We start from the raw sequence: 24,160 nt of genomic DNA, 5'->3' as shown, positions 1-24,160 counted from the left end.
CCGGCGCTTAATTTATGTTCTGGTGAGTGCCGATGACTGAACTTTATACATATATATATCCCTGAGGAAAGTCCAAGTAATGGACTGAAACGTTGGACTAATAAAGCCCCACCATTCGCATTTGATATGTGATTTTTAAACCTTTATTTTTACCTACGATGTGCAAATCCTTTGAGTGCTCGGGCACCAAGGTATCGTTAAGCTTTATGGGTGTGCTCCCCACTCCGGACTGTGGTACTTATATATATATCTATGTGTACGGCTCACCTTCCCCTCTGTCAGGGTCCATCTGTGGTTCCCCATCAATGTTTTAGTCCCTCCTCCCCTGCTAGAATTTCAACTGATGCAGAAATAGGAGAACTGTTTTGCAGCTGGATTTAAGCATATAAAATGGTATTTATTCATATATTTGGAAGGAACAGTGACAGGTATATTAGAGATTTTTGTGTTGTGTAGGGCTCTTTAACACATTTAAGTATGGAAGTCAGAGTTCCCCTTTAAAGTTGCAGTGTACGTGCATCTGGTATCTACAGTAAAGAAAATTAGACTGCAACCCTTGGTAGCACAGCTACTGGTCAGTCCCTTACTGGTTTTGGCCATACCCTACGGCTCAAACATTATTTGCCATTCTCTTAACAACTCATGACTTCCAATTTGGAAACATCACCAGTTAAGGCCCCCATACACGGGCCGATAGAAGCTGCCGATATGGGTCCCTTGGACCGACTGGGCAGCTTATCTGCCTGTGTAGGGGCAGAAACGAGCGGGCTGGCCGACCGATATCTGGCCTGAAACTGGGATCTTACCGTGTATGGGGACCTTTACTTGAGGCTGAAGCCATTGCACGGTGCTTATGGAGACCACCTTTTGCTATTTCAACACATATTATCAAAGTTGTTCCACTGAGGTCCAATAAGATAAAAGACACATCACGTCCTTATTCGACACAAAGGAAGAGCAAACAGCTCCGATCCCGTGAAGCAGTAGCTCCTGATGAACACAATGGGGTGGGAAAGGATGAGCGACGGGGAATAATCAATGTGGAAATATAAAGGGACCTTTCTCAGAGAAGGGAAAATGTGCTCAGCCGAATGCTCTGCTCCCCTCTATGGAACACGAGAATGGAAATACGTAATTCCTTCCCCAACTCAACTGCTGATTTGCGTCACTATATTTAGCATTGAGGGTCAATTCTTCCTTCTCTTTTACTACATAACAATACAGATACATTGAGATTGTATTCTCTGTGGGACTTCCGAGCACCGAAACTTGATCAATCTGAGCATCGGTGGGTACTGTCGGGGGTGCCTGGGAATCATCTTACCAATCGGAGCAAATCTGCCCCACGGAACGGGCTCCAAACCAATTGGCACGCACTTAGGCCATCGGCGGCTCCACAAAGTAAGGTTGGGAATTGAATATTTACACATTAACATTAACAAAAAGATCACATACAATCACAAAACAAAATATTGGAGTAAGATTTAGTATTCATCACCATGAGGGAATCGGTCCAGAGTATACTACTGCATGGAAGGGTACCTTTTGGGTACAAATGGAACAAATGGTGCAGCCCGGTGACACCCCCACGTAATGTATTATACACATTTCAACACCACCAAATAGCAAGATTGCATGTTAACGATCACCCTTCTGACCTATTTGTTATAACTAAAGATGAGGTCATAAATACTCAGGATGACATAATGCCTGACTAATCTCGGAGACGGCAAGCAAATTGCGTCATGGGAAATAAGGGAAATAAGCTAAGTGTAAGATATCCTGTGGGGCCTGACCTCCCAAGCAATGCTCTGCTCTAGGGAAGAGCCATTAGCGCTTGGCCAATGAAGCCCTTATGTAGCGGAACGCCATTATGTGCCGCTTGGAGGGTCTCCTTGGCCAGCGTTTGGGGTTACTGGTCCTTTAAACACGTGTTTGCACTGAAAATATGGAAAAGAAAGGATCCAAATGGCACAACTAAAGGGCAAGTGAAACAACATTTGTATATAGAGCGATTAATGAAAGCAGCATCTGTCTCTCCCTTTCTGCACTGCTGGTTCTGTCTCTTGAAACAATGAAGCAGAAGTCGCCCTTGTGTGGCTCTTTACAAATAAGTCAGAATTAGAATTTCCTTCATTAAGCAGAGTTATAGTTTTGGCGTCAGGCTAAGGGTGAACCAATGGTGGGAACCGGGACAGGCAGACTCAGGCTAATGCCCCATGGGGCAGTTACAGGTAGGGTTGAATGTACGTATATTATTATTTATACAGCACTACTGTACAGCAGGACAAACAGGGGGTCATTACACTAATAGATGAATACAGAGTATAATAATGAATACAGGGTTGAGAAGTAGCCAGTAGCACTTCTGCCTTTAAGCACTGGGGTCCTGAGTTCAATCCCAGCCAGGGCACTATCTGCAAGGAGTTTGTTTGTTCCCCCCGTGTCTGAGTGGGTTTCCTCCGGGTACTCCCACACTCCAAAAACATACAGGCAGGTTAATTGGCTTTTGACTAAATTGACCATAGTGCGTGAATGTGATAGGGACCTTAGATTGTGAGCTCCTCTGGGGCAGGGACCGTTGTAAATGATGAATAATCTCTGTAAAGAGCTGCGGAAATGCATCTGCCTTATATTAGTAACAGGAAATGAATAAATAGGTAGGGGCTTAATATGGGGCGTGGCAATAATGCCATGGGGCGTGGCAATGTCATGGGGTGGGGCAATGTCATGGGCGGGGAAATGTCATGGGGCGGGGCAATGTCATGGGGCGGGGCAATGTCATGGGGTGGGGCAATGTCATGGGGTGGGGCAATGTCATGGGCGGGGCAATGTCATGGGTGGGGCAATAATGTCACAGGGTTGGGAAATGGGTGGGGTATAGGCGGGCCTGTACTTATAAAGAGTAATCCTTTAGCAGAAAGGGCCAGGGAAGGGAGGAATTTGTAAGGTATTACACATTTACTAGCAAATACATTGCAGGTATATCTGTAATTCCGGCCCTAGCTGGTAGGTAACACTGGGTGATTGGTAACCCTACTTACAGGGGTCCCACCCAAAGTGCAAAGAACTCATCAAAATGTCCCAATACAAATCACATGAGCAGGAAGGTACAGGTACGTTTTATACTATTAACCCCTGAAAACACGAAAGTTGAGCTTCTTACACTAAATGCTGCAGGCAACTCCTTACACTGCTCCTTCAGATGCTGGAGGGATGCAGGGAGTTGCAGTAGAACAAAAGCTGAAAATAAACAACTGATAAACATTATAACAGTAAATGAGCCCTGATGCCCCTGGACTGGATAAAAGGCAATGGGTTAGTAAACAGAGCAAACGTGGGTGAGTATGGAGGCTTCCTATTAAGGCCTGAGCGACTCCCGGCATAACGTATGATCAGAGCCCATAGATCATTAGCTAACGAGGCGCAGAGCCAGCAGGCTATTATGGAACACACTCCCTGTTTAGTCTCCGAGAGAAGCCCAGACTGACAAGTGCTAAATCTCTCACACAGCTCCAAATACCACCAACATGACATTTTTATTGACTCGTAAAACAAGTGTAATTAACCCACGCTAGGCTCCTCGTGCTCTGTGATGTGCCGGCAGGTTCCACACACCGACCTAAGTGTTTTATTGCAGGGGGGGGGGGAAGTTCTGCAGCAAAATACAGAGTCAGATCCTTGGGGGCAAAACAGGCAACGAAAAGTCTGATTCTCCAAAATGAACTGTTACCTAGAAAGGCGGTTTCCTACGTCGGTTTATATGGCCGATATCTCAGAATAGCGCTTATGTTCCGGGAAGCTATAGGAGTTATTAGGTGGGAGTCAATCTGAATTAAGTGTCAGCCCTAACTGGCGAAGGCGAGCAAAACCTATAAAGGGGGTAATTTACAAAGCAAAACGCAGTGCTCATCGTGTAAAAATAAGCAGCAGTCTTTTTTTTTACCAGATGTGTTCTGCTGTAATAAAATGGCCACCGGCCAACTGGGCTCTGTTTCAGGGTGCCGAGACCCCCAGTTCGTTCCCCAAATAGACTGTCCAAGAGAGGTAGGCAGAGGCAACAAGGTTTTGTAAAATAGTCGGTGCCTGTATGGTGGCCGATATGGTAAAAGCCTTGGATATTGGATATCGACCAACTGTGCTCTGTTTCAGGGTGCCAAGACCCCCAGTTCGTTTCCCGAATAGAGCGTACTGTCCCAGAGAGGTAGGCATTGGCAACGAGGGTTTGTACAATAGTCGGTGCGTGTATGGTGGCCGATATGGTAAAAGCCTTGGATATTGGATATCGACCAACTGTGCTCTGTTTCAGGGTGCCAAGACCCCCAGTTCGTTTCCCGAATAGAGCGTACTGTCCCAGAGAGGTAGGCATTGGCAACGAGGGTTTGTACAATAGTCGGTGCGTGTATGGTGGCCGATATGGTAAAAGCCTTGGATATCGGCCAACTGGGCTCTGTTTCAGGGTGCCAAGACCCCCAGTTCGTTTCCCGAATAGAGCGTACTGTCCCAGAGAGGTAGGCATTGGCAACGAGGGTTTGTACAATAGTCGGTGCGTGTATGGTGGCCGATATGGTAAAAGCCTTGGATATCGGCCAACTGGGCTCTGTTTCAGGGTGCCAAGACCCCCAGTTCGTTTCCCGAATAGAGCGTACTGTCCCAGAGAGGTAGGCAGAGGCAACGAGGGTTTGTACAATAGTCGGTGCGTGTATGGTGGCCGATATGGTAAAAGCCTTGGATATCGGGAGTCTTGCTGATCGGACGGGACAAAAGATTTTGATTGGGCGCTGTTGAAGCACCTAAGCAAAAGCATGTGTTTAGGACTGAATTGTCATATAGGGGTAGAATCCCTATTGTTTCTACCTCCATATCCGATGATACAGCCCTGGAGGGTGGGTACGATCTTTCCTGCGAACAATGGTTGCACACAAGCAGCTAGAGAGGGGCTCATTTGGAGATTGCAGCACCCACCCATAATGCGCAACAAGCTGTCCCCTCAATACTGGAGCAGTTACGCTGCTAATCAAGAAGATTTTCCTCCAAGCAGTCAAGTTACCCTTTAATCCCCCACACATAGGAGTGTGCACCAACATTAATGACAGAAGGTCCCATAGGAACATAGAGCCTCAGTCTCGGCTGTTTGTGACTTCTCTGGGGGTGAGGGACATGGAAGGAAACATACAGAATCCATAGATTTTACTGCGAGGGCATCCTGTTATTCAGAGTTCTGCTAGATCTGCGGGACACATTGTCTGCAAGTCATTCCTCTGGTGTTTTTCCGCTCTAAATTCCATCTCGTCTCTCTACCTTTATAAATCATCATCTTCGTGGTGTCCTGGCTGGCGTGCCGCCGTCACATGGCCCGTAATAAACGGCTTTGTCATCCACCGATCAAACACTTAATAAAGGGAAATTGCTACACATGTGTGACTCAAGCTGGAAAGCACTACGTTAAAGGGGAAGAACCCCCTACTGTAAATGATAAGGATATTAGCAGTCACTGAGGGGTTCTGTGCCCATATAAAGGCACAAGGCTGCAGGCTGAGTTATAGCTCAGTACATATCAGGTCTGACCCAGTGCAGTTAATGCCCCATACTGTAATGCACATTTCTCCAGGTAGAAGGCGGCTGCACCTGCGCGTATGGCGGTGGGGGTTACGGTACAGGCAGCAGCTGGTTGCAGTGAGCTAAAGGCAAAGTTAATTGCAGGTCAGAGCTCCGCATTGGCTTCCACCCAAGGTTAGTGAGGGGTCAGGCAGAGTTCTTGCTGGCCTACTTTTCGTTCCGCCCTTGTGTACACACGCTGATAGGGCCATACCGTGAGCACAGTAAGCGCTGAGCCTTATCAGCCGCGCGGGGGGTCAGGTGCGGGTCAGGACACTTATCGTACTGGGGAAAGTGATCCCACCTGGGCCGTCCCTGGCCGCTAACTGGGGGAGGTCGGCCAGGGTGCCAAGGGCCACGCAGAGTTCATGTTATCGCATTCCTCTTATCTGCAGGATTAAGTTCAACAACTTTATCCACGTTGCAAGGGACCGTTTCCTGCTCTGTTTCTCTGCCTGTCAGGGGCGCCCAGCAGCGACTCCTTTATCTCTACTGTGCAACAATCTACTGTGTGCCGAGCATCCCCGCTCTCAGCCCCGCTGTGTGTGTCATGGGAAGGGAAAGCGCCGAGCGAGGCGGCATTGGGCCCAGTACAGAACCAACAGGGAACGTTCGGCTTCATGGTGAAAGTGAACTCTAATTACTGTGGAATCTGACAGTGATGGAAGTTGTAGTTTCACTGTACAAAGTACTCGAGTTCGTATAACTCAGTGACTGCTAATATCCTTATCATTTACAGTAGGGGTACATTACCCCTTATAATACATGAGTGATACTCAGAGTTCCCTGTATAACTCAGCCTGCAGCCTTGTGCCTTTATATGGGCACAGAACCCCTCAGTGACTGCTAATATCCTTATCATTTACAGTAGGGGGTACATTATCCCTTATAATACATGAGTGATACTCAGAGTTCCCTGTATAACTCAGCCTGCAGCCTTGTGCCTTTATATGGGACAGAACCCCTCAGTGACTGCTAATATCCTTATCATTTACAGTAGGGGGTACATTACCCGTAATTCTTATATGAGTGATACTCAGAGTTCCCTGTATAACTCAGCCTGCAGCCTTGTGCCTTTATATGGGCACAGAACCCCTCAGTGACTGCTAATATCCTTATCATTTACAGTAGGGGGTACATTATCCCTTATAATACATGAGTGATACTCAGAGTTCCCTGTATAACTCAGCCTGCAGCCTTGTGCCTTTATATGGGCACAGAACCCCTCAGTGACTGCTAATATCCTTATCATTTACAGTAGGGGGTACATTATCCCTTATAATACATGAGTGATACTCAGAGTTCCCACTTACAGACAAGTGACACTTATCCTGCCCCCTCCTGTACCCACGGAGCAGTGGGGCACAAGGCCATGGTGCTAATCAGGGCACTTGGGTTGGATTACAGCTTCATACACATTCTGCCCCTAGAGGGGCCTCTCACTTACCCCCATGTTCAAAGTGCATATGGTGCTTAAGGTGGACATACAGGGGCAGATTTAAGCTGCTGATTTGGGCCCCTCAGACCAATTCAGCAGTCTATTTGCCTGTGTATGGGGCCCTCCCACGAGCCTCCCTGACCAATATCAGGGTCGGAAAAAATCGGTAAAATGTCAAACGCGCAGGATCGATTTTCCTGTCGTATTCAGGAAAAGGATTCATGAGGCCCTCGCCCTAACGCCTGTATCCCCTTCATTCCGATCATTTGGCCCTAGGGCTCTCGGGGGTATAACTAGACAAACTCCTAAACTATTAAAGTCAATATTAACAGTAAGAGTTAAGAAACTTTGCAATGAGGAATGGGGCTTTCTTCTTCTCGTTACCCAGGCACAGAAGCCATTCACGGAACCAAAACCCCCACTACTGGTGCCGAGGCTGCACTGGGTCAGGCCAGGCTTTATAAAGCCGAGGCTATTTATTGACATTAGAATGCTAGCCCCACAGCCCACTCACATCCACAACTGCATATGTATATGTGTAAATCCCTCCTCTTTAACCCCTGCAGCCCCAGCAGAGGTACCGAGCAGAGAAATAAAAGATGGAGTTGAAGCTGTTTCCTTTAGGAAAGATGATTTGGCACAGCCGGCCAGAGCAGGTGTAATCCCTTGTACAAATAAACTAAAATTCACCTTGCGATCGCCTAAGCTCCTTTTATGTTTCAAAGGCGTAATTATATATCAGCCGCTGGGGAGGCCTCTGGTATCCGGCCCTGGGCTCTGTAAATACACACCCCGCCTTTTATTCACCTTTTCACCAGACATCTTTCTTCTACAGGAAAAAAAACATTAATGATTTTTTGGAGCTGCCAGAACGTGTATTTGACGGTGGCCAGATTCCGTATGGTGTAGCCGTATATACATCACATCTCTGCTGGACACCCACCGAGTCATGGTTGGCTCATCTGTTCCTAAGGCAAATGCCACCTCTCTTCATCCGTACCTCTCGCCTTGGGGATATCGAAAGGAACTCTGGATAGCCAGGATAATAGCTGATCAGATGCCCAACTACAGACCGGTTTTGCCGTTCCTGGGGTTCACCAGCGTAGTGCCGGGTTATCTGATGGACTTAGGCAGTGCCAGGAGTGTGGATACGCAAATAAATCATTAGGGTTGAGGAGACTGCCTCATACGTATGCAAATAAATAAAAGGAATTCTGGGAACTAATGCCAAATTCCCTTTACATGGGTTTATCCTATAGGCTAAAGCTCACCCACTGGGTTTGGGGGTACTGCCAACCTTAGGATGGGGGGGCAGCAATTCGCTATCATAGGCCAGGGCCACAGGGGGGTAAATAAAGTTGTAAAGCATCTCGCTCTGCCCTGGAGAAAGTTACGATCTGTTTGGATTGTACCTGGATGGCTGGGTTGGAGTGGTGTCTCCAACTGACTACTTACATAGCTAGGCCAAGTGGTACATATGGACTTGCTTGGTCTGGCCAGTTCTCTGTATTGGTCGATAACCAGCAATGGAAGCTAGGCACTCTGCTTCCCACCAGCGTTTATAACTGCAGCAATTCTCTTGGCTTATAGGCATTCATTGGGCCGCAACTATAAAGAGGGCACTGCAGGCCACTTTTGGAGACTCCACCATATAAACATTCCTGCCCCAGCCGGAAAACTGATCTGCCCTTTTCTGCCTGACTAAAACCCTAAAACCTATGTGTGTCCCCATCCCATCTAGACTACTGCTACCTTCTGATACCCAAAGCACGGGACCAGGAAAGGTTATGGGTTCCACACTGTGGTTCCATCCGCCGTGCACACTTTTGTTGAGCAAAACCTGTTACTGGTTTTTATTACTGGTCCAGATTTTTCTGTCTGCTTAATAAATCCCAGATAATATGAAATCATGAGATTCAACTTTGGCAGCCTCTGTGTGAGCAGGGTCGAGGTGAGGGGCCAGCGGGAGAAGATCTTGGAGATCCGGAGACATTCTGCGCTAAGGGGAGATTCTGTAGCTGGAGCATTCCTTGGCACATACTGAGTGCATATGGATCGAATCGCCCATATCCTTAAATATACATTTCTTGTTACCCTGATGGGACAGCCTGCACAAAGGCGTTTCTCCCCAGCCGGCCATATGCACGGCACATCTCTAGACAACCTCCGGCGAGTGCGCAACGGACAACAGATCTGCTTCGGTTTTTTTTTAGGCCTTAACCGAGTACTAATATCAGAACGGGTACACTCAAATATGAGCTTTTTTGTCTAAATACCAGGCCCTCACTCCCAAGTTCAGACCACAAAACACAAATGAAAGAAATTCTGTTGCCTTCAGCGATCCCATAGGTTGGATATCCCAAATTTAAACTTCAGCGTTCATGCACTGCTAACTAAGGCATTAACCATTCAAGGCCAGAGTCAAGGGGGTTAAACTGTGCAAGCACATTAGGCACAAGTACAAAGAGAAAGCAAATCCCTGATTAGAGGACGCATTACAAACCCAAGTTCATAGAAGAGGCAAAATGATGGATGGCTCAGCGGGGACGGAGTTCTGGCCCGGCTGCTGTTTGCGCCTCGGCGCGGAGCACAATGGAGGCCCCTGTAAGGCCCGTATCTTGCACTCCTCAACTAAACAAACAGGGAAACCATTACCGATAACCAAACGCTAATGATTTCTTGCGCACACTTTCCACTTAGAGACCAATGAGAGTGTCCTTAGGGCATCTGTTCCATGCCAGCTTTCATTTCTATTTATGCCACATCAATGTTTGTTTCTATATGTAAATAGAATAGAATTCTTCATTTAGCACAAATACCTTGATTTTATGCATATTGATTCTATAATGGTGCCTCCATGACAGCTATCCGACAATACAGGCAGCAGTGATATGCGGATTAACAAGAAGTTCATCCATGATGGACCCTAACTTGCCCTTTTCCAACATGTCCCTCCATGCCATTATCATTTATATTCCGGTGCCCGACCTGCCCATCGCTGGCATCAGCAGTGTGAGCAGGCATGGGTATATGTTACATCAAGTAGCACACAACTGATCCCCTTTTTGACCATCCCTGCTGCCTTCAATGGGATCCAACTAACACTACAAGTAATGGCGGTTCTTGGCCAGATAATGCATGTTGTCAAGTTCAAGATCCATTCCTTTTAGCAGTATCAGTTTCCACCAAAGTTAGCAGGAGTAGCTTCTAGAACCTCTCCGCCAACTGAAATGCCGTGTGGCATCACCCTAAGGGTTGGCAAGCTCTTGGGATCAGGGACTTCACAGTTGGCCTGAATGCCTATGAATGCCTATCCCAGATGTTCAGCAAATCAGAGGGCCATAGTTTAACCTTCCTAGAAAGCCGTATTTATTTATCGGTGTTCTCTTTGCAGCCTGTTGGTAAGATCTCATCATATCTTGGCCAAGGAACAGCACCCCCAAAGGCCAAACAATAACCAAAAACGGGGGTTGAAGTCTCTCTTGGCTTTACTAAATTAGAACCTTGGAAGAAAGCACAGTCACAGGAGCGCCCTTGTTTTACTCAGCGAGGAGAAAAGCCGCATGAAACACTTATTGTTTTCGGAATCCATAATTAGCCGGGGTAACGTCCCTTTAATGCCAGGAAACACAGTGCTGAGCAGATTAGAGCCGGCCACCAAGCGCCGTTATCTTGCTGAGCAGTGACATAAAGAGCAGTTCAAGTTGTGTAGCAGGAGGCCAGGCAGAGTTCAGGGTGACATGGTGAAGTCTTTGGACAAGGGCACTAATTGGCTGTCCTTCCTATTTGAGAAGGTTAATAACTTGCTCTGCTTCCTGAGGCTTACGCTCGCTCTCCGACCGATGGAAACAATGAGCCGAGACTTCTGATATGACTGGGACCAACCTTCAACCTTTGTCTTTAATCTGCCTTGTCTCCAATGGCCATAAAAATAACCCTGCATTTTCTGGTCTTAGGAAAAAAATCAACACACTAGCCCTCCTATAGATTAGGGAAGAGGTCTTTCTGGGTTCAGCTTCCCCCTCTGCAGTCAAATATTTGGCCAGACCCCAACCTCTTCAACTCCTAATAAGGTCACAGAATTATGAAACATGGCTCTAACTACCCAGTAAATAATCATTTAACCTCAATTTTCACCCTAATTGGCCTATAGCATGAACCCCCCACACACAGTTGGGAACCACTGCGATAAGACTCTTGGCACATCTATGGAGGCCCAACGATCCTGGCAGATATTCATGAACTATGGATGCATTGATCAGCAGGTGAAGAAAATCTAATCTGCCAACGCACCAGAACTACTAGTGTATGGTATATTGGCACACAAGGAAATTAAATGGAGCCACAAGCTGCAGTTGCAATGGTTTAGGCTTTTGGAACAACAAAAACAGAACAGAACAGAAGGGTTATCATATCATGGGTATGGCCCTTGTACAGTCTCCGTCCATTTGGCCTGTGGGCTGATTGGCTAGTTAACAACACCAGGGTTCCCCAACCTTTTTTACCTGTGAGCCACATTCTAATTAAAAAAAAAAAAGAGTTGGAGAGCAACACAATCATGAAAAATGTTCCTGGGGTTACAAATAGGGGCTGTGATTGGCGATTTGGCAGCCCCTATGTGGACTGGCAGCCTACAGGAGGCTCTGTTTGTCAGTACACCTGGTTTTAATGCAACCAAAACTTGCCCAAAAGCCAGAATTCAAACATAAGCATCTACTTTGAGGCCACTGGGAGCAACACCCAAGGGACTTGTAAGCAACATGTTGCCCCCGAGCCACAGGTTGGGGATCACTGCCCAACACCAACAGAGAACATGACCTCTGGGGCCCACTGTAACTCCTAGAAGTAAAACATCCTACACAGAAGGGCTTTTGGGTATATATAATAAATAAGTGATAGGGATTATGTTATGGGGCACACTTGGAGATTTCCTTGGTGTCCCACAAGGCCTGTCCAACCCTGGTTCCAAGTGTATAGCCAAGAGTATATTTGGATAGCTCAGACAATTTTGAAGCTTTAAAGGACCCCCTTGCATAACTTATAAGGCAAAGCTGGTTAATAAGGAGAATTCTAGTGGATCCCAAAGAGAGAATGAGGCTCAGGTAGGGGGGAGTGTAACAGGAACCTGTTGGGCAGCAGAAGGACGCAGCGGCAGCAAGCAGAGCAGAGGTTAAACATGCTTCGCTTGTAATCTGCTCTCTGAATGGCAATTAGTTCTGCCACTCCTGCCGACTGCACCTGTTTGGTTTGTATCCGCTCAGGTTCAGCCAGGGTGCCAGAGAGACACGCAGAGTTCAGGGTAACACCTCGGAGCAGGTTAATTATAACTCTGAAGGCAAACGCGCCGATTGCCTGCTCCGCTCAACTCCCAGTGACCCAACCAGTTTCATTTCAGGCTTGCGGGGAGGGAGACTTCTGGCAGCAGAGGAGAAAGGGGCCACAGAGAGTTCAGAGATGCTCAGCCCACGCCCAAAGATCGGAAGCCATGGAGGGCCATTAAGAGATAAAGGGACTTTGGCCAAGGAGATACCTACACTAGATGCAAGAGCCGACAGCAATAACAGTTATTATACATATATAAATACACGTGTGCAGGAGGCGGGTTGGACTGAAGGCAGCAAAACACTACCAAGGTCCAACAGTGATCCAATCACGTTTCTACTGAGACAAAACAAGTTCAAGATAGGAGAGTCCTGTCAGAAGAGGAGGGCATCAATGAACAGCTACAGTCCTCCACCCATAGGGTTTTCTAATCAGCCAGATATCAGTAGGTCAAGCCCATAAGCCTCTAGTCTGGAGAAGCTGGCTCGGCCCATGCATAGGTAGATCTGGATAAATCAACTCAAATTTGATTGGACCGTAGAATGGTTCCTTAGAATCACCTTCCAATAGTCATTATCGCTTTGTATATCAGTGCAAGTACATCTAGTGCATGAAAAGAGAATATTATGAGATGGTAGCCCACCACACATAGATAGCTTTGGTAGATCTGGATAAATCAACTCAAATTTGATTGGACCGTAGAATGGTTCCATGGAATCACCTTCCAATAGTCATTATTACTTTGTATATCAGTGCAAGTACATCTATTGCATGAAAAGGGAATATTATGAGAGTGTAGCATTCATTGAAGGCCCCACCACACGCCAGAAGTTTGTTCCACCATCATAGTTCACCTGGAGAAAAAAGCCTGCAGCTGCTCAGGCTGCCTGCCATTGAAGTGTATGGAAACCACTGCCGACGGGCAGTTGCCATTCAGCGACGACGGGCGTTTCTCCACCACCTGACGAGCCACGAGCCTAAAGGTGCCCATACACCTTCAGATCCGCAGATCCTAAGGTTAGGTGATATCGGGAGAATCCAGGCTAATTCGAATTATATATAATATAATAATATAACCCATATAACAATGGGTATAAGCAAAGTTGGTGCGGATATCGGTCGGGCAGGTTAAAAAATTTATTCAGATCGGGGACCGCATCGGCTCGTTGATGCGGTCCCCGACTAGATTTTTTTAACCTGCAAGATCGATATCCGGCTGATTTCAGGCCAGATATCGGTTGGGCAGGCCCGTCGGTAGTGCCCATACACAGGGCCGATTAGCTGCTGAATTGATCTAAGGGACCCATATCGGCAGGTAGAATTGGCCCACTGCTCTGGCCAAGGACCTGATGCTGCAATAGTGGCACCAAGGAGCGGGGAGCTTTACAGACATTGCTCAACTAGAACCCTCATTCAGCACCCGGAAACTTAGCACTTTACAAGTAAAAAAGCCCCCACCAGTTTCCCAAGAGAGAAAAAGGTTTCAATTTGTCACTTTTTATCAGAAAAATCTTGCTACCTGGAATCCGTTTGATTTTTTTTTTTTCTACATATCTATTTCCCAATCTGGAAGAAAGTGACATTGACACATTGCCAGTAAAGGTGAATTTTTTTTCGGTTGCACAGCTACTCGAGTCATTTGGCCCTAGGCTGACATTGCTGTAAAGTAAAACTGCTGCTAGCCTCTCGGGAAGCCACAATCCACATGCCCTGTCCATGGGGGCAATGCAAAGGGATAGGGTTACCCATGGCAAATAGGTGTTGCAACACATCAGGGAGATCCCAGAGTACAAGTGCAAAGCCAAACACGCAGAGGCAATAGACAAATAATAGGGGGGAGAGTTAAAGGAAAACTAAACCCTCTCTGTGGGGTATATCTAAACGGGAATGGGCCCAGGAATGAGTGCTCAGTACTAATCAGTATTTAGTACTATTCATCTTCTAGTTTGTCATGATTCCACCCATGCTAGAGGCGCTGACCCTATTAAATATCAGTGTCTAAATGGTGCTAAAAGTACATTTTTGTAATATTTACCGTGCCGCTATTATGAAACAGAATGTCCCACCCCAACTGCACCTTGTAATGTCCCGTTAAGGAAAGATTTGGGCTCAGTACTTTCAAAGCCTTTAGATGGAGATGTAGGTTAGAAGTTCATTGAGCAGAATTATATCCATAGCTTCTCGAGATAAATAGCCGAGATCTGCCCCTTACCCTGAGCCTTGCTGAGAATCCAATGCTCCGGAAGTCTGTAGGTACCATCAGTCATATTGTTTTGTACAACACAGGCTCACAGTCTGGCCCAGGAAGCCCCTCACAGGAAGATCCCCCTGAGGTCTCATCGGCTAAGAAGAACGGCTTCCAAAAAGCATGAATCTCCCCTGACATGAGCCTGTCTGCCTCTTCCCTCCATCCTTATCTGCCCTCATTTAATTCCTCTTTGCTCTGGACACAAAGACCGATGAGACACAAGGGTGCAAACTATATTAGTGGATATAACCAGCATCTCCATTTAAAGGTTAATTATACCCCCTTCATAAATGGCACTTAGATTTTATTTTATTTCCCGACTGGACAGCTTGATACATTGTACTGTGTGCCCGGAATATTCTCTCTTTGTGTCACTTAGACAGTACAGTATGGGGGTACAGCTTATTGTGTGCCCAGAACATTCCTTCTCTGTATATTTGTATTTATACATATGGGAGGGAGGTGCCATAGTGTTTCCCTTAGACAGTACAGTATGGGGGTACAGCTTATTGTGTGCCCAGAACATTCCTTCTCTGTATATTTGTATTTATACATATGGGAGGGAGGTGCCATAGTGTTTCCCTTAGACAGTACAGTACGAGGGTACAGCTTATTGTGTGCCCAGAACATTCCTTCTCTGTATATTTGTATTTATACATATGGGTAGGAGGTGCCATAGTGTTTCCCATAGACAGTACAGTATGACGGTACAGCTTATTGTGTGCCCAGAACATTCCTTCTCTGTATATTTGTATTTATACATATGGGTAGGAGGTGCCATAGTGTTTCCCTTAGACAGTACAGTATGGGGGTACAGCTTATTGTGTGCCCAGAACATTCCTTCTCTGTATATTTGTATTTATACATATGGGTAGGAGGTGCCATAGTGTTTCCCTTAGACAGTACAGTATGAGGGTACAGCTTATTGTGTGCCCAGAACATTCCTTCTCTGTATATTTGTATTTATACATATGGTTAGGAGGTGCCATAGTGTTTCCCTTAGACAGTACAGTATGAGGGTACAGCTTATTGTATGCCCAGAACATTCCTTCTCTGTATATTTGTATTTATACATATGGGTAGGAGGTGCCATAGTGTTTCCCTTAGACAGTACAATATGGGGGTACAGCTTATTGTGTGCACAGAACATTCCTTCTCTGTATATTTGTATTTATACATATGGGTAGGAGGTGCCATAGTGTTTCCCTTAGACAGTACAGTATGGGGGTTCAGCTTATTGTGTGCCCAGAACATTCCTTCTCTGTATATTTGTATTTATACATATGGGTAGGGGGTGCCATAGTGTTTCCCTTAGACAGTACAGTATGGGGGTACAGCTTATTGTGTGCCCAGAACATTCCTTCTCTGTGTATTTGTATTTATACTTATGGGTAGGAGATGCCATAGTGTTACCCTTAAATCATACAGTACACTGCGGAAAACATCAGTTGGCTGAGCCACCCACACACTGGCTATAAGGTACTAAAGTTACACACAATAACAGGAAAGCTAGTAAATATCCTAGTGGTAAAAAAATTTAAATTAAATACATTTTTATAAAAAAATAGAGAAACAAAAATACAAAGCCTCTCCTTATCCAGATGACAGGCAATACATATAACGTGCCACAGGTCCCCTCAATGTGCTGATTTCCTACATGCAGGGTAGGACACAGTGTTCTTGAACCCAAGCGGGAGTAATCAGCGTAGAACAAAGCAGCAAGTCCTGGGCTGATATGAAGGACAAGGAATAACCAAGTACAAAACAGCATGTGTCTTCCCATGATAACACCGTGCGTGCCACGGAGGGTGCGAGCTGTCCCCTTTGGTCCCCACAATGCTCTCCACCTCTTCTGCCAGCTCAGCCTCTAAGGCTGGTTTCATGCCAAGGCTAATTCAAACCCACCAAAGTGTAATGCTACGGCAGATGCCTTCTAGATGGGTTTGTCTACCAACAGCCTCAATATTCTAGTTCCCTAGCCTTCAGAAGCAGAAACACAAAGGGAGCCAATCCAATTTCGCAAATTTCATGTTGCGTTGTAGAGTAGCCTATCCAATTCCACTAATGCTGCGTTGTAGAGTAGCCTATCCAATTCCACTAATGATGCGTTGTAGAGTAGCCTATCCAATTCCACTAATGCTGCGTTGTAGAGTGGCCTATGAAATGCTACAGTGGGCTCCATTTGATACATTAAGTTCCATATGTTCTAAGGCTCTCGATTCAACCCAAAATGAGCGTTTTCAACTCCAAACCACCACCCTTGTTGTTAAACATAGGTAAAATACTATTGATTTTCCCAAAATGAAAAGGATAACGTCTTATCTGCTACATGCCCAAGGACAGAGAAAAGATACTATGATATTCAGATACTGGTCACCCAATTATGGGGCATACAGGGCTCATATACCATATATTTTGATATTTGGTCCTGCACTGACTAATTGAATGTGACCCTAACAGTATGAATGGTTGAAACTGTTTTTCTATTCTAACGGAAGTGCCCTTTTGTTGGCACTGTGAACCCTGTAGAGGGGGCAGCTGTATATGCGATCCACATGGAACCTCAGCAGACACCAAGACACTCAGTCTGTCCTTAAGCACAAGTGGGGGAAAATGAGTAGCAGACGCGCCCTGGCTGCTGGGAGCCGGTAACCCAATCCAATGGAGCGGGTCCGAGGGAATGCACTCATCGTTCAAGGCTGCTGCGGCCTGTTGGCTTGTGAATTTTTCATCATCCAGATATTGGAGAGGGTAAGTTAATTGAATCCCAAGGAAAGTGCAAGAAGCGAGCAAGGTTGGATCCGGAGAGATATGACAGAACCCAAGAGAGAACTGTCCATCAACAGATGAATCACGCTGGTTCCAAAAGGTCAAACAAGACGCTAGAGTGTAACCAATGAAAGACAATAAGGGCACGACCTACTAATCCATACAGTACGTGCAATTTGGATGTAATAGAACTCTGTAAATATAAGGACAAATGCAAGTTGATGCTAAATGTTTTCACTCCCAATGCTTTTGATGTTAAGGATCAAATCAGCTGCTCTATCATGTTGTATTCTTGTGTGGTCGCTTTCTAGTCTCATTGGCACTGGTCATGTACATGTCGCACCAGAAGATCAATGAAGTGAAAAGGCCACATCTTAACCAACCACCCTACGCTGTGACAGTGAGTATATAAATAATGGCGGCATTCCTTGTGTGCTGTCGGAAGTTGAGTTGGGGTGGGACAGGGTTGCAGAGTAGCTGGGCTGATGGAGAATATGGACCCTCTTCTGCAACGAGGTCCCCAAAGTTTGAAACTTCTCCCAATACGTGGGCAATATCAGCCTAATTCTTTTGTTTGGCCCTAGAGATTTAATCCAATTAAAATGGTGGGTATAGAGACCGGTGGACCTGCCTGATCGTCACCTGGATGATTTTCACCCAGATATTAATCTGGGAGGCCTCTTGGGGGGCACCACACATGAGCAGATAAGCCGAATCAGTCTAAAGGACTCGGCTACCTTTTGACTGTGCCCATGTATAAAGGGGGAGAGTTTATCAAGGCATCAAACACTTCAAGTACAGAAACAGTAAAGAAAAATGAGAATACCATTCAGATAAACAGATTATAGAGCCACTTGTATGCAGGTCATTGTCGGACGTTTTCTGGTCAGTATAAGCAACACAGAGATCTCAATCAATCTTTCTTGCTACAGACCCAATCTGCACAGAGGCATGATCACATTGCCTGGAGATCAATATCGATAAGAGAGAAACTGGTTCCCCCTCCTCTAATACCAACAATGCATTTCCTTTCCATTAAACACAACGAGGGGCTGAGATACCCCCAAGGGGAATACGACTGCACTTAGACCTTATTAGCCAAGGGTATCACCCCTTAAGCACGGAATTCATCACAAGCAAAATGGAAATCTGATTCCGCTTATCTTCAGAAGGTTACTACAAATGATACAGGGGTGTAACGGAACTTTAGCTCTCTTGGAAGCCAACTAGAGGCAAGAATTGTAGCCAAAGGCAGGTATTGGTAGAACAGTGGCGGGGACTCAGCACACATCTCTTTTTGCCATTGCTTGTAACATCCTTGCAAATGTGAAATCATTTCTCTTCACTATATACCTGTTTGGGTCTGACCAGAAAAATCCCAACTGCAACTCACATTTCTACCCACTTGGAACCACTGCCTCCAACTTGCAACACTACCCTCTCAAAAGGTGGAATTCTCATCCAGATCCAACCCACACGTTCTATGGTTTCTGGCTCTTTCTTGCTACTCTCTAAACAGAACAAGATACCTAGGAGAAGATTCCCTGTATAGACTTCTTAAGGTCTGCTTCTGACCTGGAGGAGTCTATGGCACAGAATGATAGGAGGAAGGAGGTGGAAGGATGCACACCCCATCTTCTGCAGCTGAGAAATGCGAAGACAACCCAGGACACTAGTGAAAGAGTTTGATTTTAAACCCTTCTAAAATGCTGAGTGGCCCAACCCTAGTGTACCTGTCAGAGAGCCTGAAGAAAGGGGAGAGAAGCCCAGGGCCTATTCTGACTGTCATGCCTGAGAGGTGTCGCTGCAATAAGGTCATTAACCCATAAAGAGAAGAAAACCTCAGGAGAATACATTACCAGCCCCATGAAAATGTATCTAAAACAGCACTTAGCAGCTGCAATTTGGGCCAAATTACACTCTTCAACTGGGCCCACTCCGCTCAGGTTTCCCGACGCTCTATAGGCATGCAACTAGGCTTTTATTGGCCTATTAAGGCGCATTAAAGCTAAAAGCCCAATGGCACTACAATATTCTCTTTTTTAGACTGATCCCAGGTGGACACATAATGCAGTCGGTGCCATGTGCTACAGTGGAGCACAAATACCAGCCTCTCCGATCAGATCACGTGGACTGCAGCCACAGCCAAAAAAGCAATCTGCACTTAGACTATTAAGTGGAACTCTACATTATATAAGGTAGGAGCAGCCTGTGTCTCCATGCTCTGAAAGAGCTATATCAACCATAATGGAAACAAAGTTAGACAGCTTTTACCCCTTAGAGGTATGGAGAAATGTCCTGGGCACCGCTGGCCAAAACCTAAAATACCCCCAGAACTGGCCTATATTAATGGATAATCATATATCTCTTAAAATAGGAAATGTGGTTTGGAGATGATCTCCCCTGGTGGGTGTGGGGCATTGAAGATGAATGGGACTACTTGGCTAAACAAAGACTTGGTGGGTAATTTAAATAATGTCAGTATCCAGGTCTTTACCAGCTTTAAAAATCAATGAATTTTGCTTAAAGATGTCCAAAACCATTAACTTATGTGGCATATAAAGCACTGCTCAACTACTTTATCCGTTATATAAACCAAATGTTGCCAGAAGACTTGTTTGCTTGGAGCTATTTACTCACCTATCAGTCCGGTTGCCCATATTGGTTGTGCTGACTGGTCACAGTTTGTGCAGTGTGTGTGTGGCTGTGAAATCTATGGTTGCTCCATTTAATTGTGGGATTTGCATTGGGCATGATTATTGCATTATCCTATGTATGTGATCACTGAGCAAGTGCAACATGGCGGTTCTAATAAAATCCATTAGCCGGTGGCTAGATCAGAACTGGCTACATGCACTATATACAACGTACAACTGAGTTACTGCCATAAACCAAGCATTTTGTGTCAATTTAAAAACAGGGCTTAATTTTGACAATCACAAATTTACAGGCATTTTTTCGTTTGTAAGAACGACTGTTTCAGCCAAACGAGCAGTTGACATTTAGACTGAAGGGAACACAGTGCCACCTTGCTGCGAAGTCCTGGGCTCTGAAGAATGTTGGCTCTAATGAACTTCTGAAGGCAGCTACAAGCCTAAAGCAGCCTACAGGGATTTACTGGCCAAACTATCTTCCATAGGTATAATAGGCAACTTATGTGATGGGCAGGGACCCCTATGTTTTCCTTCAAGAAGTTTATTGTATATAAGCTATAAACACTAGTAGTTTAACTGCAGTGAATTAATGTGATAAGAGCAAACATTAATCTGCCATTAGTATTACTTTGTAGCCAATGGCAACCAGACTGTCTGCCCAAGGGTCAACCAACTGAACCCACGTGGGCCTCTGACAAAGAATCCACGACTTCTATGACTTGACTTTCAGGTATGAACAAAGCAACAGTATCACCCCCAAAAGCAGGACCCTACTGCTTAGCTTAGCAAGCAAGGTTCCACCTTAACAACATGGGAGCCATTTTGGGGACCACCTGTGCTGAATATGTGTTTCTATTTCCAGGTACCAGTCTTCTGAAGGGAGGCTGAAGTATTACTGGCTCCACCTTGCATCGGCCGCCATTTTGCCTTACTGTGGCCATATTACTGTACCTGTTGTGGGGTTGCACTATCCCGCTGCTACTGGGCAGAGAACATTACATAGATAAGACCCAAAATTTCAATGCTCCAATCGCTTGTGCTGAATCAAGCTAATGGCCTGTAAGGCGGTAAAACTAGCTCCGCTGCTAGGACAACCCTTCTCATCCGTTAAACTGCGCCTTTCATGGAAAATATTGGCAAAATGGCAACTCCGGGGCGCCTGGAAGAAACAGCTGACTTCAGCAACTTGAGTCTTTTCAAGGCGACAAATAAAAATAAAAGGGGGCTAGAATTTTCATTTGCCAAAGTGGAGCTTCCCAACTGCGAATGAATGAATGGCAAGTCTTTGGCCCCTCTGTGTCACCACATGACAGATTGCCCTCCCATCACTCTTCCCAATCCCAATCTATTATCCGCTGACAGCTGTTCCAGTGTGAATTGCGAGCTCACAGGCCGGATCATCGATGCAAGAGGGGATAATGCTCTCCATGCCCACAGGAGAATCAGGAAGTTCCTGAATGCTTTCTGGGGGGGGGGGGTCCTGGAAACAAGAGGTACTGCATCATCGTGGCAGCAGATACAAAGCACTGGTTCTGTTTGTTGTTTACTGTGAGGCACATAAAAAAGGTTGCCTTAATCAGACAGAGGCATCAGTCAATGACTCCCGATTCATTCACACTTTCCATCCAACCCCATCCATCTTCTCGGCAAAAGCGATGACAGCGCCCCCAATTCAGCACCTCTCCTCCTCTTCTCACTCTCTGCCATAGGGATACAACAAAGTTCTGCTCATAAAAAGGCAGCTAAAGAGAAAGTAGTCTGCTTTCGGCACATTTCTGTCCCGTCTTTCATCTGCCCAACCCCTGTGGGGGGGGGATTGCCTTGGCTAAAAGTTAATATTTCCTGACGGGACTCAATTGCAAGGATCATGCCACCGCAGGAAGCCCCCCCGCAAGTGCAAAGGTTATCCTTGTGGAATGGAGAGTGGGGGCTCTCCCACTTATTGAAAATGGTCAAAAAGCACAGCATAGAGTTATGAGTCAAGAATACCGATACATCATGATCATATAGACGGCCAAGGCTTGACCAATAAAATAAGACAGGCAGCAAACAACAACCCCCTAAAACCTTTTTTGGGGGGTTGTTGCTTAATATATGTTTATATACAAATTATTCTTCTCCAAAACACACCTGGCTCCAAGCTTTTTTCACATCCGGCAACAACAAACAACGGGTTTCCTTGGTCGGTAAAGAAACATTTATGAAATAATTAGGCAAAAGGATGAATAGGTGAAATTAATCTGCACCTGGTGGGGACTTATCTGCTCTGTTGAAGAGATGGCTACAGACTGATGATGGAGGGCCACGTATTACCACTGCCATGCTATATAAGCTCACTTAGGCCTGTTATATTTATGCCAACATTGGTTCAAGATGGTCTCCACTGATGGCTTATAGTAGTCTTGATTGTTCTTGAAGAGACAAGTGAAGGGAGCCTGAAGTGTGCTTGGGATAATATCAAGCTTTATTTGTGGTGTTGGTGGAAACTGCTATAGCCATAGACTTTAAATACTTTTTAGTATAAGATGAAGTTGTAGTTAAAATACCCCCTCTAAAAGACATAGAATAGGAAAAAGCTTAACCTAACCAAATAAAACAATGTCTAACTTCTAATTGGATGCCTGTGTAGGAATTAAGATGATTACCACTCGACATGACCCCGGTGGCCAACACAATGCTATACTGCCACTGCCTAATTTTCACTGAATTTAGCCTTACCAGCCCCCCATTAAGTGTTCTGCACATGAAGGGTACACTAGTGCAGTTTGAGCTTTCACATATCCGTAGGAACCCTACCCAAGAGGCATAAAACAGGGTTAACCATAGCACAACCTTACCTATGCTTCTTTAAAATTGGAATGAATGCTATTGACTGTAAACGTCATTATATAAACAATGTATCCAAGACCCTATATCATCAACCTATGATCCCCAACCAGTGGCTTGGGGGCAACATGTTGCTCCCCAACCCCTTGGGTGTTGCTCTCAGTGCCCCCAAACAAGGGAGTTATTTTTGAATTCCTGACTTGGGGGCAAGTTTTGGTTGAATAAAAACAAGATTTCCTACCAAATAAAGCCCCTGTAAGCTGATAGGGTGCATAGAGGCCCCTAATAGCCAATCTCAGCCCTTATTTGGCTCCTCCATGAACTTTTATGGTGCTTGTGTTGCTCCCCAAGTCTTTTTACATTTGACTGTGGCTCACGAGTAAGAAAGGTTGGGGACCCCTGGTCTATAGGCATAAGGGGGCCAAGAGTGGGTCTTAAGTACAGGGTTTATTTGTGCTTTAAAATGCAACAATGGCTGTACTGGCACAAACTTACTAAGTTCTTCTTCTGCTGTGCCTGTTAATATTAAAGGGGCTCAGAATATCTACTGCTATACATCTATCCATCCATCTATCTATCTACATAGTCTGTTCCAGTACATTGGCTATTCTGCTACTTCTGTGTTTGTTGGTCCTTGCTTTTCCCTTGCATTAACCTTTGGGTGGGAAGAAGCAGGGTCCCTGACTAAATGCTCATATTTTGGTAGCTAAAAGTAGAGCAAAGTGGTTGGTTCCATATTACGCCCCAGCTCGCTGACCCTGTCTGCCAACATCAGAAAGCTGCTTCATAACCGTCAGAAACAAAGACGGATGGCCCAACCCATACATAAACAATTCATAGTTAGCCAATGAGAACATTGCAGCCTTTGATCATGCCATTCTAATTGGTTTCCTGCACTGGATATTTTATTTTAATGCCTTTTTGTGGAATTGTGAGACCGGCACGTCAGCCGCTTGTTTATTATTGCCCACTGAATGCATGAACATAAAGCTCTTAGGCTGCATATGATTTAGCGGCTTCGGGAAAGAAATGAAAATAAATGAAATATAATAAATGAGATCATTACGTGGCCTGATGGCTCTCAGCTGTTCGGCTACAAGTTGCAAATAGCAGAATTTCAATAAACTGTTTGTAAGACGGTGCCATTCACGTTACGGCGAGGCTGTCCGGGTAACTTCATGTTAACTTTTAGATACTTTGCAATTCCACTTCATAATTTACCTTTGCCCCTTAGCTCATAACAAAGTTACAGATAAACATTGGTTTATTAGTCCCAGAGGAACCAGCCCCACACTTTGGGAACCA

General features: G+C 45.5%; 1 protein-coding gene across 3 annotated transcripts in view; it reads right to left on the bottom strand.

Annotated features, from left to right (window-relative positions):
• exoc6b (exocyst complex component 6B) overlaps nucleotides 1–24,160 on the bottom strand; it is a 113,251-nt gene that overhangs the window by 31,356 nt on the left and 57,735 nt on the right. The gene's annotated exons all lie outside the window — the stretch shown is intronic.

This window comes from Xenopus tropicalis, chromosome 1 (genome assembly GCF_000004195.4).
Source record: "Xenopus tropicalis strain Nigerian chromosome 1, UCB_Xtro_10.0, whole genome shotgun sequence".
Lineage (NCBI taxonomy): Eukaryota > Metazoa > Chordata > Amphibia > Anura > Pipidae > Xenopus > Xenopus tropicalis.
This window is presented reverse-complemented; position numbering and strand designations above follow the sequence as displayed.